Source organism: Thalassophryne amazonica, chromosome 7, assembly GCF_902500255.1.
Source record: "Thalassophryne amazonica chromosome 7, fThaAma1.1, whole genome shotgun sequence".
In the NCBI taxonomy this organism is placed as follows: Eukaryota; Metazoa; Chordata; class Actinopteri; order Batrachoidiformes; family Batrachoididae; genus Thalassophryne; species Thalassophryne amazonica.
Genome location: NC_047109.1, coordinates 98,075,390 through 98,090,396, shown reverse-complemented (window position 1 = coordinate 98,090,396; position 15,007 = coordinate 98,075,390). Strand labels below are relative to the sequence as shown.

General features: G+C 40.8%; 1 protein-coding gene across 1 annotated transcript in view; it reads left to right on the top strand.

Annotated features, from left to right (window-relative positions):
- The first annotated feature begins 750 nt into the window (after positions 1 to 750).
- Positions 751 to 15,007, top strand: part of LOC117514647 (carboxypeptidase Q-like) — a 45,793-nt gene continuing 31,536 nt past the window's right edge. The window contains exon 1 of the mRNA XM_034175198.1: positions 751 to 827. The gene's annotated coding sequence lies outside the window, so the exon portion shown is untranslated. The remainder of the gene's footprint in view (positions 828 to 15,007) is intronic.

The window sequence follows — 15,007 nt, the reverse complement described above, 5'->3', positions numbered from 1 at the left end:
AAGGGTTGGAGTTTAAGTGTCTCAGGGTCTTGTTTATGATGGAGGGTAAGTTGGAGCGTGAAATTGATAGATGATTTGGACAGCGTTTGATGCTTTGCAGATGCTGTACTGAACCATTGTGGTGAAGGAGGAGCTGAGACAGAAAGTGAGGCTCTTAATTTACCAGGTGATTTACACGCTGATCCTCACCTATGGTCATGACTCAAAAACTTTGGGTAAAGAATTTCGTGGATACAAGTGATGGAAATGAGCTTCCTCAGTCGGGTATCTGGACATGGTGAGAAGCTTGACAATGCTGGAGAGACACTGAGTAGAGCTGCTGCTTCTTCACATTGAAAAGAGCCAGCTGAGGTGGTTCGGGCATCTGCTGAGGATGCCCCCTGGTGGTTCTTCAGGCATCTTGGAACTGGGAGGAGACCCTGAGGAAGACCCAGGACACTCTGGTAGGATTATTCCCAGCTGGTTGGCTTGGGTACGCCTCGGAATCCCACGGGAAGGCTAGGATTTGGCTGAGGATAGGGAAGTGTGGAAAGAGGTGCTCGGTCTATGAATAAATTAAAAAGTAAAGGGCGTTCAATTTAGTAGATGATCTGCAGAATGCAAACAAACTGATGAACACATAAAGGTGCATATTTGCATTTAATTAATGTTGTGTTTTTTATGTGAAATGAAAGGTAATAAAAGGACTTTCTCGTAGTTTTGCTAAATTCAGGTTTGGTTTCTAACCAATGATGCTTTTATTCTGAAAGTGTTGGACAGGAAGTTGAAGAACATCATTATGCGCGAGCTTGATCCAAACACCCGGAAGCAGCGACGCTGAATGGAAGGTTTGTGTGATTTTTATGGACGTTTCAAATTAAATCTGATTATTGTTGTTAGCTTCACAGCCAGCTAACGTCTTGTTGCCGTTTCTGATCTCTCTAGTCTGGATATGAATTTGGCTTTAGATGAATGATAAAGTTCAGAGAATTCGCTTTTGTTCTTGGAGCATCACAGACAGGTTTGATCAGTCAAAGTGAAAACTGCTGGGTTTTATTTTCAACTCAATTCAAATCAAATCAATTTTATTTATATAGCGCCAAATCACAACAAACAGTTGCCCCAAGGCGCTTTATATTGTAAGGCAAAAGCCATACAATAATTACAGAAAAACCCCAACGGTCAAAACGACCCCCTGTGAGCAAGCACTTGGCGACAGTGGGAAGGAAAAACTCCCTTTTAACAGGAAGAAACCTCCAGCAGAACCAGGCTCCGGGAGGGGCAGTCTTCTGCTGGGACTGGTTGGGGCTGAGGGGAGAGAATCAGGAAAAAGACATGCTGTGGAAGAGAGCAGAGATCAATCACTAATGATTAAATGCAGAGTGGTGCATACAGAGCAAAAAGAGAAAGAAACACTCAGTGCATCATGGGAACCCCCCAGCAGTCTAAGTCTATAGCAGCATAACTAAGGGATGGTTCAGGGTCACCTGATCCAGCCCTAACTATAAGCTTTAGCAAAAAGGAAAGTTTTAAGCCTAATCTTAAAAGTAGAGAGGGTGTCTGTCTCCCTGATCCGAATTGGGAGCTGGTTCCACAGGAGAGGAGCCTGAAAGCGGAAGGCTCTGCCTCCCATTCTACTCTTAAAAACCCTAGGAACTACAAGTAAGCCTGCAGTCTGAGAGCGAAACGCTCTATTGGGGTGATATGATACTATGAGGTCCCTAAGATAAGATGGGACCTGATTATTCAAAACCTTATAAGTAAGAAGAATAATTTTAAATTCTATTCTAGAATTAACAGGAAGCCAATGAAGAGAGGCCAAATATGGGTGACATTCCTGCAGTTTAACTAATTGGTGTGTGTCCTCTGGCTTCATGGATAGATAAAGCTGGGTATCATCTGCATAACAATGAAAATTTAAGCAATGCTTTCTAATAATACTGCCTAATGGAAGCATGTATAAAGTGAATAAAATTGGTTCTAGCACAGAACCTTGTGGAACTCCATAATTAACCTTAGTCTGTGAAGAAGACTCCCCATTCACATGAACAAATTGTAATCTATTAGATAAATATGATTCAAACCACTGCAGCGCGGTGCCTTTAATACCTATGGCATGCTCTAATCTCTGTAATAAAATTTTATGGTCAACAGTATCAAAAGCAGCACTGAGGTCTAACAGGACGAGCACAGAGATGAGTCCACTGTCTGAGGCCATAAGAAGATCATTTGTAACCTTCACTAATGCTGTTTCTGTACTATGATGAATTCTAAAACCTGACTGAAACTCTTAAAATAGACCATTCCTCTGCAGATGATCAGTTAGCTGTTTTACAGCTACCCTTTCAAGAATTTTTGAGAGAAAAGGAAGGTTGGCGATTGGCCTATAATTAGCTAAGATAGCTGGGTCAAGTGATGGCTTTTTAAGTAATGGTTTAATTACTGCCACCTTAAAAGCCTGTGGTACATAGCCAACTAGCAAAGATAGATTGATCATATTTAAGATCAAAGCATTAATTAATGGTAGGGCTTCCTTGAGCAGCCCGGTAGGAATGGGGTCTAATAGACATGTTGATGGTGTGGAGGAAGTAACTAATTTAATTTAATTTATTAATTTATATAGCGCCAAATCACGACAAAGTCACACCAAGGCGCTTCACATAATTCACAACAACACAAATGAATCTAAATTCAAAATTAAAAGCAAGAAAAGCACAGTTAAAAGATAAAACACAGTAGAATAAAAAGAAATTACAAAGCAAACACAAACAGATTAAAAAAATTAATGATAAGACAGTCTAAAAAAAGTGGGTCTTCAGTCTTGATTTAAAAATCTCCACCGTGTCAGACTGCCGAATAACAGCAGGTAGATCATTCCAAAGAGCCGGACCACGGTAGGAAAAGGCTCTATACCCCACAGACGTTTTGTTCATCCTCGGAACACACAGAAGCCCTGTGCCCTGCGAACGCAAAGGCCTCGCAGGTACGTAGGGCTTAACCAAGTCCGCCAAGTAGGAAGGCACAAGTCCATGAACAATTTTATAAACCAACAATAAAACTTTAAAATCCAATCTGGCAGAAACCGGTAGCCAATGAAGGGATGCCAGAATGGGAGTAATGTGGTCAAACCTTCTACTTTGTGTCAAAATTCTGGCAGCAGCATTCTGCACCAACTGAAGTCCTTGAATGCTAGACTGCGGCAGACCAGAAAATAAAGCATTACAATAATCCAATCTAGAAGAGACAAATGCGTGAATCAGAGTCTCAGCATCAGCCATAGACAGGATGGGGTGAATCTTTGCTATATTTCTCAGATGAAAGAAAGCAGTCCTCGTAATGTCCCTAATGTGGAGGTCAAAGGACAACATAGGATCAAAGATTACCCCAAGGTTCCTCACTTTGTCAGTATGATGTATAACACATGAACCTAGGCTAAGCGCCAGCTGATCAAATTGGTGCCGATGTCTTGCTGGGCCAAGAACCATCATTTCAGTCTTATCAGAGTTCAAAAGTAGAAAGTTGCTAGACATCCAACTTCTCACTGCTGCAAGACAGTCCTGTAAGGATTTTATATGGACAGGATTTCCAGCAGCTATCGGCATATACAACTGAGTATCATCAGCATAACAATGAAAAGCAACCCCGAAACGCCGCAAAATGTTCCCAAGGGGTGCCATATACAGGGAAAAAAGCAAGGGACCCAGAACGGATCCCTGCGGAACCCCGAACTTCATGCCCTTAAAGTCAGAGGTAGTGTCATTGCACAAAACACAATGGGAACGACCAGACAAATAAGACGTCAGCCACACAAGAGCAGTTCCAGTAATCCCGAAACAGTTTTCTAGCCTATCAAGTAGAATATGATGATCAACTGTGTCAAACGCAGCACTGAGATCCAACAACACCAATGCTGTAGTAGTATCCGAGTCCATTGCTCGTAGAAGATCATTAACTACTTTAATAAGTGCTGTTTCTGTGGAGTGATGTCTTCTAAAAGCAGACTGCAGTGGCTCAAAAAGGTCATTCTCAGTAAGATAGTCCACAAGCTGCCGTGAAACCACCTTTTCCAGAATTTTAGAGCAGAATGATAGATTTGATATCGGCCTATAATTTTTTAATTCACCAGGATCAAGATTAGATTTCTTGAGTAGTGGTTTAACCACTGCAGATTTAAAACAATTTGGAACAGATCCAGAGTTTAAAGAAAGGTTAACAATTTCCAGCACAGTCGGCCCAAGAATGGGCCAAAGATCCTTAAACAATTTTGTTGGTATAGGATCAAATAAACAAGTTGTGCTTCTAGTAGACATCACGAGTTTCGTCAGCACACCTTGTGAGATACTGTTAAATTCCGTGAATCTAGGTAGCACCTCAGTAGTAGTCCCCAGCTCAGTAGCTGGATACAATGATTCAACCAAAGTATGCTGAGATGTGCTCAACCTAATATCTTCTATTTTCTTTTCGAAATAGTCCAGAAAGTCCTGTGCTGAAAAAGGAGAACGACCAACAGGTGGCTGTCCATGAATAAGAAATGCCACCGTATCAAACAAGAACTTTGAGTTATGCTTGTTTTTGTTGATCAATTCAGAATAATATGCCTGCTTCGTAGCCAATAAAGCATGCTTATAATCTAAAATAGCTTCACGCCACGCAAGGTGAAACACCTCTAGTTTGGAACTACGCCATTTCCGTTCCAACCCTCTAGCCTTCTTCCTAAGGTCACGCAAATAACTATTGAACCAGGGTGTCTGTGCTTTGGGAAGGCGTGGCTTTAATAGAGGAGGCGCAACCTTATCAAGTGTGGTTTTTAGCACTAAATTCAGGCTATCTGCAAGAGTGTCTACTGACTGAAATTTCATCAAGCTTGAAGTTAGAATTTCAGGTAGTCTTGCTTCGAGTTCAGTCAAAGTTGAAGGTTTAATTTGTCGCCACAATGATAGGCAAGGTTGTTGCTCCACTAAACGCGGCAGCGTAATTGTAAACCTAATAAGCGAGTGGTCAGAGACCGCTGATGCAAGAGGCAGGATGTCGATATTTGTGACAGCAAGGCCACGTGCAAGAACCAAATCCAGAGTATTACCACTGATATGCGTTGAACCATGAATGAACTGCTGAAATCCTAATGCATCCATGATTTCCATAAATGATTTACCGAGGGGATCAGAGAGCTTATTTATGTGAATGTTAAAGTCACCAATAATCAAAATGTTGTCTACACTAGTTGAAAGACTAGAGATGAACGTGCCAAATTCATCTAAAAAATCAGAATCAATCAATTTTTTTATATAGCGCCAAATCACAACAAACAGTTGCCCCAAGGCGCTTTATATTGTAAGGCAAGGCCATACAATAATTATGTAAAACCCCAACGGTCAAAACGACCCCCTGTGAGCAAGCACTTGGCTACAGTGGGAAGGAAAAACTCCCTTTTAACAGGAAGAAACCTCCAGCAGAACCAGGCCCAGGGAGGGGCAGTCTTCTGCTGGGACTGGTTGGGGCTGAGGGAGAGAACCAGGAAAAAGACATGCTGTGGAGGGGAGCAGAGATCGATCACTAATGATTAAATGCAGAGTGGTGCATACAGAGCAAAAAGAGAAAGAAACAGTGCATCATGGGAACCCCCCAGCAGTCTACGTCTATAGCAGCATAACTAAGGGATGGTTCAGGGTCACCTGATCCAGCCCTAACTATAAGCTTTAGCAAAAAGGAAAGTTTTAAGCCTAATCTTAAAAGTAGAGAGGGTGTCTGTCTCCCTGATCTGAATTGGGAGCTGGTTCCACAGGAGAGGAGCCTGAAAGCTGAAGGCTCTGCCTCCCATTCTACTCTTACAAACCCTAGGAACTACAAGTAAGCCTGCAGTCTGAGAGCGAAGCGCTCAATTGGGTTGATATGGTACTACGAGGTCCCTAAGATAAGATGGGACCTGATTATTCAAAACCTTATAAGTAAGAAGAAGAATTTTAAATTCTATTCTAGAATTAACAGGAAGCCAATGAAGAGAGGCCAATATGGGTGAGATATGCTCTCTCCTTCTAGTCCCCGTCAGTACTCTAGCTGCAGCATTTTGAATTAACTGAAGGCTTTTTAGGGAACTTTTAGGACAACCTGATAATAATGAATTACAATAGTCCAGCCTAGAGGAAATAAATGCATGAATTAGTTTTTCAGCATCACTCTGAGACAAGACCTTTCTGATTTTAGAGATATTGCGTAAATGCAAAAAAGCAGTCCTACATATTTGTTTAATATGCGCTTTGAATGACATATCCTGATCAAAAATGACTCCAAGATTTCTCACAGTATTACTAGAGGTCAGGGTAATGCCATCCACAGTAAGGATCTGGTTAGACACCATGTTTCTAAGATTTGTGGGGCCAAGTACAATAACTTCAGTTTTATCTGAGTTTAAAAGCAGGAAATTAGAGGTCATCCATGTCTTTATGTCTGTAAGACAATCCTGCAGTTTAGCTAATTGGTGTGTGTCCTCTGGCTTCATGGATAGATAAAGCTGGGTATCATCTGCGTAACAATGAAAATTTAAGCAATGCCGTCTAATAATACTGCCTAAGGGAAGCATGTATAAAGTGAATAAAATTGGTCCTAGCACAGAACCTTGTGGAACTCCATAATTAACCTTAGTCTGTGAAGAAGATTCCCCATTTACATGAACAAATTGTAATCTATTAGACAAATATGATTCAAACCACCGCAGCGCATTGCCTTTAATACCTATGGCATGCTCTAATCTCTGTAATAAAATTTTATGGTCAACAGTATCAAAAGCAGCACTGAGGTCTAACAGAACAAGCACAGAGATGAGTCCACTGTCTGAGGCCATAAGAAGATCATTTGTAACCTTCACTAATGCTGTTTCTGTACTATGATGAATTCTAAAACCTGACTGAAACTCTTCAAATAGACCATTCCTCTGCAGATGATCAGTTAGCTGTTTTACAACTACCCTTTCAAGAATTTTTGAGAGAAAAGGAAGGTTGGAGATTGGCCTATAATTAGCTAAGATAGCTGGGTCAAGTGATGGCTTTTTAAGTAATGGTTTAATTACTGCCACCTTAAAAGCCTGTGGTACATAGCCAACTAACAAAGATAGATTGATCATATTTAAGATCGAAGCATTAAATAATGGTAGGGCTTCCTTGAGCAGCCTGGTAGGAATTGGGTCTAATAAACATGTTGATGGTTTGGATGAAGTAACTAATGAAAATAACTCAGACAGAACAATCGGAGAGAAAGAGTCTAACCAAATACAGGCATCACTGAAAGCAGCCAAAGATAACGATACATCTTTGGGATGGTTATGAATAATTTTTTCTCTAATAGTTAAAATTTCGTTAGCAAAGAAAGTCATGAAGTCATTACTAGTTAAAGTTAATGGAATACTCAGCTCAATAGAGCTCTGACTCTTTGTCAGCCTGGCTACAGTGCTGAAAAGAAACCTGGGGTTGTTCTTATTTTCTTCAATTAGTGATGAGTAGAAAGATGTCCTAGCTTTACGGAGGGCTTTTTTTTATAGAGCAACAGACTCTTTTTCCAGGCTAAGTGAAGATCTTCTAAATTAGTGAGACGCCATTTCCTCTCCAACTTACGGGTTATCTGCTTTAAGCTACGAGTTTGTGAGTTATACCACGGAGTCAGGCACTTCTGATTTAAAGCTCTCTTTTTTAGAGGAGCTACAGCATCCAAAGTTGTCTTCAATGAGGATGTAAAACTATTGACGAGATACTCTATCTCACTCACAGAGTTTAGGTAGCTACTCTGCACTGTGTTGGTATATGGCATTAGAGAACATAAAGAAGGAATCATATCCTTAAACCTAGTTACAGCACTTTCTGAAAGACTTCTAGTGTAATGAAACTTATTCCCCACTGCTGGGTAGTCCATCAGAGTAAATGTAAATGTTATTAAGAAATGATCAGACAGAAGGGAGTTTTCAGGGAATACTGTTAAGTCTTCTATTTCCATACCATAAGTCAGAACAAGATCTAAGATATGATTAAAGTGGTGGGTGGACTCATTTACTTTTTGAGCAAAGCCAATAGAGTCTAATAATAGATTAAATGCAGTGTTGAGGCTGTCATTCTCAGCATCTGTGTGGATGTTAAAATCGCCCACTATAATTATCTTATCTGAGCTAAGCACTAAGTCAGACAAAAGGTCTGAAAATTCACAGAGAAACTCACAGTAACGACCAGGTGGACGATAGATAATAACAAATAAAACTGGTTTTTGGGACTTCCAATTTGGATGGACAAGACTAAGAGTCAAGCTTTCAAATGAATTAAAGCTCTGTCTGGGTTTTTGATTAATTAATAAGCTGGAATGGAAGATTGCTGCTAATCCTCCGCCCCGGCCCGTGCTACGAGCATTCTGACATTCTACGAGAATATGGGCCAGGAGGCCTGTAGACCGTGACAATATAACATAGCTGATTTCCAGTTTTATGACCCTGACAGTACTTAGCATCATGGGCATAACGGAGAATCAGATGCTCAAATGAATTATATTTCTGACCCCCAACAGTTACTAAAGTAAACCTGGATTTATAAATAAAAGCAACACCCCCGCCTTTCTTCACATCACGTGAAACGTTACTAAAAGTGTACTCCGGTGGGCAGGCCTCATTCAGAGGAAGGACAGCTGTGGATTTAATCCAGGTTTCACATAATCCAAGCATATCCAGATGATGATCCACAATTAAGTCATTCACCAGCAATGACTTCAGAGACAATGATCTGATGTTAATGAGACCCAAACTAAGGATCTCGGTGGGATCAGCAGGTTTTAATGAGGTCATGCGGAAGTTCTGCTCCTCAGCAGCCAGTGACGCAGCGTGTTTCAACGGCTGGAGGAGCTCAGGTGAAACACCGCGTCTGAGAGCCCGCAGACGACAGCACTGGCATAAAAACTCCGCAGCCTGGCAAGAGGCAGCAGCGGGAAGCTGCGGCACAAACGGGCACAGCTTTAGCAGAGCTGGTCCGGTCATCAGTTCAGGAACAGGACGAATCCAGCAGCCTCTCGTGTGCAGCGCGCACTCCCACGCCCAAAAATATCGTCCATCACAGAGGCGGCGAGGATCAGACCCTCTAGTGAAGGCTGCCAGGTAAAACTTAAGTTTCACCAACAGACCGCTCCGCTTTCCGCGCATTCTAAAGCGCCTCCTCTGGAGAGGAACGCAAGGAAAACGGAGCAGGTGGAGCGGGACGTCCGCAAGCACAGGTGGCAGAGCAGGGCGGGGCCCTCCAAGCCCGGACCCAGACGACAGCAGCGGCTCATAAAGAGCATTAATGTCCAAGAGAGACTGGCGACCATACACAAGCAAGGCTGAAGTGTCCCGGCAGAACACACAGAGCAAAAACACAGCAACAAATAGCAAAAAACTCGACGAGCGACAGGGCTGACGGCATGCCAAACACACAGGCGCCATCTTCCTCCTTCCCTCATCAAACAGCTAATGAAAATAACTCAGACAGAACAATCGGAGAGAAAGAGTCTAACCAAATACCAGCATTACTGAAAGCAGCCAAAGAGAACGATATATCTTTGGGATGGTTATGAGTAATTTTTTCTCTAATAGTTAAAATTTTATTAGCAAAGAAAGTCATGAAGTCATTACTAGTTAAAGGAATACTCAGCTCAATTGAGCTCTGACTCTTTGTCAGCCTGGCTACAGTGCTGAAAAGAAACCTGGGGTTGTTCTTATTTTCTTCAATTAGTGATGAGTAGTAAGATGTCCTAGCTTTACGGAGGACTTTTTTTTATAGAGCAACAGACTCTTTTTCCAGGCTAAGTAAAGATCTTCTAAATTAGTGAGACGCCATTTCCTCTCCAGCTTACGGGTTATCTGCTTCAAGCTGCGAGTTTGTGAGTTATACCACGGAGTCAGGCACTTCTGATTTAAGGCTCTCTTTTTCAGAGGAGCTACAGCATCCAAAGTTGTGCTCAGTGAGGATGTAAAACTATTGACGAGATAATCTGTCTCACTCACAGAGTTTAGGTAGCTACTCTGCACTGTGTTGGTATATGGCATTGGAGAACATAACAAAGAAGGAATCATATCCTTAAACCTAATTACAGCGCTTTCCTAAAGACTTCTACTGTAATGAAACTTATTCCCCACTGCTGGGTACTCCATTAAAGTAAATGTAAATGTTATTAAGAAATGATCAGACAGAAGGGGGTTTTCAGGGAATACTGTTAAGTCTTCAATTTCCATACCATAAGTCAGAACAAGATCTAAAGTATGGTTAAAGTGGTGGGTGGTTTTGACTATCGTCAGAAACCACCTTGGATATCACATTTTTAGAACAATTTATTTTGGATTATGATTCAGAAGTTCTATGTATGTATGTATGTATGTATGTTCCATCTGACCCCTGTGAAATTGGGTATTTGTTGTGGAACAGCCTAGAATGATTCATCTGTTTACAGATAAGCTAAAACATGCTTATTTCTTGATTAGTCTAGACTGTTCTGTGGCTTTCTGGAGATTTCCTGCATCCATGGTTTTCATGTATCCCATAATCCATTGTGCGCAAGAGAATGGCCACAGTCAAAACAACATAGAGAATCCACATGATGACAATTGTAAATTAATATTATACTACAAAATTTTTTTTTATGCTTTTCATCACATTAATAAGAGACTGCTGCATGATACCGTGAAAACTTGCTAAAACAATTATAACAAATAATCCGTGTCTGCGACATTTAATCTGCGTGGAATTTAATAAATGCAAACCGAATTTCAGACATATTATATATATTAGTCTGGAACAAAGAGGACAAACAGTGTTGTAAAGAACAATAATCAAGACGTTAAAGAGCAAACTTCACTTTCCTCCAGAATGACATGATCAGGAAGCGAGCGGAGCTCACAGCAGCTCCCATTGAAAATAACGGAGAGACAGCCTGTGATTCTTGCATGTTTACATAAAACAAATGCAATAACAACGTCTATAAACCCAGAGAATATATTCATAAGAGTTTTAGGCACAATATAAAAATAGTTTTATGTTGCGATGTTAATGCTGTTGTCCGTGTGCAGCAGTTAAAGTGCAGCGTGATCACAGCGTCTCAATGCAGTTCTCAATGTTACTGCAATCTCGCAGAGCGGCAACCTCTCCGAGGTTTTGCAGGATTTGAAACCTGAAAAGGGCAGATGCTCTCTAATGTTGCACTTAGTACTGTGCTTTTCCACAAAGTTATAGAATATTCAATCAATCAATCAATCAATCAATCAATCAATTTTTTTATATAGCGCCAAATCACAACAAACAGTTGCCCCAAGGCGCTTTATATTGTAAGGCAAGGCCATACAATAATTATGTAAAACCCCAACGGTCATAAACGACCCCCTGTGAGCAAGCACTTGGCTACAGTGGGAAGGAAAAACTCCCTTTTAACAGGAAGAAACCTCCAGCAGAACCAGGCCCAGGGAGGGGCAGTCCTCTGCTGGGACTGGTTGGGGCTGAGGGAGAGAACCAGGAAAAAGACATGCTGTGGAGGGGAGCAGAGATCGATCACTAATGATTAAATGCAGAGTGGTGCATACAGAGCAAAAAGAGAAAGAAACAGTGCATCATGGGAACCCCCCAGCAGTCTACGTCTATAGCAGCATAACTAAGGGATGGTTCAGGGTCACCTGATCCAGCCCTAACTATAAGCTTTAGCAAAAAGGAAAGTTTTAAGCCTAATCTTAAAAGTAGAGAGGGTGTCTGTCTCCCTGATCTGAATTGGGAGCTGGTTCCACAGGAGAGGAGCCTGAAAGCTGAAGGCTCTGCCTCCCATTCTACTCTTACAAACCCTAGGAACTACAAGTAAGCCTGCAGTCTGAGAGCGAAGCGCTCAATTGGGTTGATATGGTACTACGAGGTCCCTAAGATAAGATGGGACCTGATTATTCAAAACCTTATAAGTAAGAAGAAGAATTTTAAATTCTATTCTAGAATTAACAGGAAGCCAATGAAGAGAGGCCAATATGGGTGAGATATGCTCTCTCCTTCTAGTCCCCGTCAGTACTCTAGCTGCAGCATTTTGAATTAACTGAAGGCTTTTTAGGGAACTTTTAGGACAACCTGATGTAAGACAATCCTGCAGTTTAGCTAATTGGTGTGTGTCCTCTGGCTTCATGGATAGATAAAGCTGGGTATCATCTGCGTAACAATGAAAATTTAAGCAATACCGTCTAATAATACTGCCTAAGGGAAGCATGTATAAAGTGAATAAAATTGGTCCTAGCACAGAACCTTGTGGAACTCCATAATTAACTTTAGTCTGTGAAGAAGATTCCCCATTTACATGAACAAATTGTAATCTATTAGACAAATATGATTCAAACCACCGCAGCGCAGTGCCTTTAATACCTATGGCATGCTCTAATCTCTGTAATAAAATTTTATGGTCAACAGTATCAAAAGCAGCACTGAGGTCCAACAGAACAAGCACAGAGATAAGTCCACTGTCCGAGGCCATAAGAAGATCATTTGTAACCTTCACTAATGCTGTTTCTGTACTATGATGAATTCTAAAACCTGACTGAAACTCTTCAAATAGACCATTCCTCTGCAGATGATCAGTTAGCTGTTTTACAACTACCCTTTCAAGAATTTTTGAGAGAAAAGGAAGGTTGGAGATTGGCCTATAATTAGCTAAGATAGCTGGGTCAAGTGACGGCTTTTTAAGTAATGGTTTAATTACTGCCACCTTAAAAGCCTGTGGTACATAGCCAACTAACAAAGATAGATTGATCATATTTAAGATCGAAGCATTAAATAATGGTAGGGCTTCCTTGAGCAGCCTGGTAGGAATGGGGTCTAATAAACATGTTGATGGTTTGGATGAAGTAACTAATGAAAATAACTCAGACAGAACAATCGGAGAGAAAGAGTCTAACCAAATACCGGCATCACTGAAAGCAGCCAAAGATAACGATACGTCTTTGGGATGGTTATGAGTAATTTTTTCTCTAATAGTTAAAATTTTGTTAGCAAAGAAAGTCATGAAGTCATTACTAGTTAAAGTTAATGGAATACTCAGCTCAATAGAGCTCTGACTCTTTGTCAGCCTGGCTACAGTGCTGAAAAGAAACCTGGGGTTGTTCTTATTTTCTTCAATTAGTGATGAGTAGAAAGATGTCCTAGCTTTACGGAGGGCTTTTTTATAGAGCAACAGACTCTTTTTCCAGGCTAAGTGAAGATCTTCTAAGTTAGTGAGACGCCATTTCCTCTCCAATTTACGGGTTATCTGCTTTAAGCTACGAGTTTGTGAATTATACCACGGAGTCAGGCACTTCTGATTTAAAGCTCTCTTTTTTAGAGGAGCTACAGCATCCAAAGTTGTCTTCAATGAGGATGTAAAACTATTGACGAGATACTCTATCTCACTTACAGAGTTTAGGTAGCTACTCTGCACTGTGTTGGTATATGGCATTAGAGAACATAAAGAAGGAATCATATCCTTAAACCTAGTTACAGCGCTTTCTGAAAGACTTCTAGTGTAATGAAACTTATTCCCCACTGCTGGGTAGTCCATCAGAGTAAATGTAAATGTTATTAAGAAATGATCAGACAGAAGGGAGTTTTCAGGGAATACTGTTAAGTCTTCTATTTCCATACCATAAGTCAGAACAAGATCTAAGATATGATTAAAGTGGTGGGTGGACTCATTTACTTTTTGAGCAAAGCCAATAGAGTCTAATAATAGATTAAATGCAGTGTTGAGGCTGTCATTCTCAGCATCTGTGTGGATGTTAAAATTGCCCACTATAATTATCTTATCTGAGCTAAGCACTAAGTCAGACAAAAGGTCTGAAAATTCACAGAGAAACTCACAGTAACGACCAGGTGGACGATAGATAATAACAAATAAAACTGGTTTTTGGGACTTCCAATTTGGATGGACAAGACTAAGAGTCAAGCTTTCAAATGAATTAAAGCTCTGTCTGGGTTTTTGATTAATTAATAAGCTGGAATGGAAGATTGCTGCTAATCCTCCGCCTCGGCCCGTGCTACGAGCATTCTGACAGTTAGTGTGACTCGGGGGTGTTGACTCATTTAAACTAACATATTCATCCTGCTGTAACCAGGTTTCTGTAAGGCAGAATAAATCAATATGTTGATCAATTATTATATCATTTACCAACAGGGACTTAGAAGAGAGAGACCTAATGTTTAATAGACCACATTTAACTGTTTTAGTCTGTGGTGCAGTTGAAGGTGCTATATTATTTTTTCTTTTTGAATTTTTATGCTTAAATAGATTTTTGCTGGTTATTGGTGGTCTGGGAGCATATTCCATGGTATTCTAAGTAAACAACTTCAGCAGTATATAAGGCAGACAGGCAGGCCTCTGGCAATGTTTCCCAGCACTTGTAATTACTTGAATTTAATTTAATTAGCTTATAATGTGCCAAATCACAGCAAAAGCCATCTCAAGGCGCCTTACATAAAATAAGTCAACATAAAATTGAATAAATAATTAAAAGTGAATAAAATAAAACTCACATACATAAATAAAAACAGAAGTAAAAGAATAAAACAAATAAAAATAAAAACTATCCATAAGAAAGAGAATAAAAATAGGTTTTGAGCCTTGACTTAAAAATGTCCACGGACTCAGACTGCCTCATGGTCGCAGGAAGACTGTTCCACAGGGTGGGTGCATGATACGAAAAGGCTCTTTGACCTGCTGACTTCTTCTTCACCCTGGGAACACAGAGAAGTCCCGCATCCTGCGACCGCAAAGCCCGGGCCGGCACGTAGAGTTCCACCAGATCAGCCAGATAAGATGGCGCCAGTCCATGAACAACCTTATAAGTTAATAGCAAAACCTTAAAATGTGCTCTCACAGAGACAGGGAGCCAGTGCAAAGATGCCAAAATGGGTGTGATATGTTCAAACCTTCTGCTACGTGTCAGATGTCTGGCGGCAGCGTTCTGAACCAGCTGAAGACCCCTAATGCTGGACTGTGGTAACCCTGAAAATAGAACATTACAATAATCTAGTCTAGAAGA